Consider the following 875-nt stretch of genomic DNA (forward strand, 5'->3'; position numbering starts at 1 on the left):
ATGGGCTTTTTTCTGCAAGCAACCGGTCGCAGAACAAATACAAGATCTGAACTTGATAGATATTTTTAAGAAGAATGCGAGCCATACTCCCATAAGTTCGATATACTAAACTGGTGGAAGGTCAACTCAACCCGATTTCCAATTCTTGGAAATATGGCTCGTGAGGTATTGGCTATACCTGTTTCTACGGTAGCTTCGGAGTCTGCATTTAGTACTGGAGGAAGAGTCCTCGATCCATACCGCAGTTCCTTAACACCTAGAATGGTAGAAGCCTTAGTCTACACAGGAGATTGGCTTAAGGAAGATCTTTTCTCTGCTTTAGATGATGATGGTGAAGTTCTTCAACAAGTTGATCAAGGTATAAAATTTGTTTCATATTTCTTCTCATTTTATTTTATTTTTGTTTTTGTTATCTCTCTATTTTAGAATTTAGGTATTAGTTACCAATTAAAAGTTGTTGAATATAGACTTGATAATTAATTTGATTCCCTTGGCAGATATATTTTCCTCTAATGATGGTGCTTGTTCTATGGCGGCATCAATTGATAATCTTGATGATGACTAGGTATGCTTAATATTCTCATTTGGTTTAATACTTTCATTCAAAGATTTGTTTTAAAATGACAAATGTATATTTTGTTATTTGCAGATATATTTTCCTCAAAGGTTGTGGTTGTTTGATGATTTTGTTGGCAACTTGGCATCTTTTGATACTTTGTGGTTGTTGTTTTAGAGAGATTTTTTGGTGGTATTCTTTTGATGTCTTGAGAATGATTAAATGTTATATAGATTAGCTATTGTCATTAGATTTATAAAGAACTAAATTCTAGTTGTAATGAATCTATACACTTTAAAATGACTTTAGTATTAATTTT

At 32.5% G+C, this 875-nt stretch overlaps 1 long non-coding RNA gene across 1 annotated transcript; it reads left to right on the forward strand.

Moving 5' to 3' along the window:
- Positions 1-288: 288 nt before the first annotated feature.
- LOC127744928 (uncharacterized) lies at positions 289-803 on the forward strand. Its single transcript, XR_008006184.1, has 3 exons — positions 289-358; positions 498-565; positions 650-803. It is a non-coding gene; the product is annotated as an uncharacterized LOC127744928 (long non-coding RNA).
- Positions 804-875: the final 72 nt, after the last annotated feature.

The sequence above is a fragment of the Arachis duranensis genome, chromosome 2 (genome assembly GCF_000817695.3).
Source record: "Arachis duranensis cultivar V14167 chromosome 2, aradu.V14167.gnm2.J7QH, whole genome shotgun sequence".
Classification (NCBI taxonomy): domain Eukaryota; kingdom Viridiplantae; phylum Streptophyta; class Magnoliopsida; order Fabales; family Fabaceae; genus Arachis; species Arachis duranensis.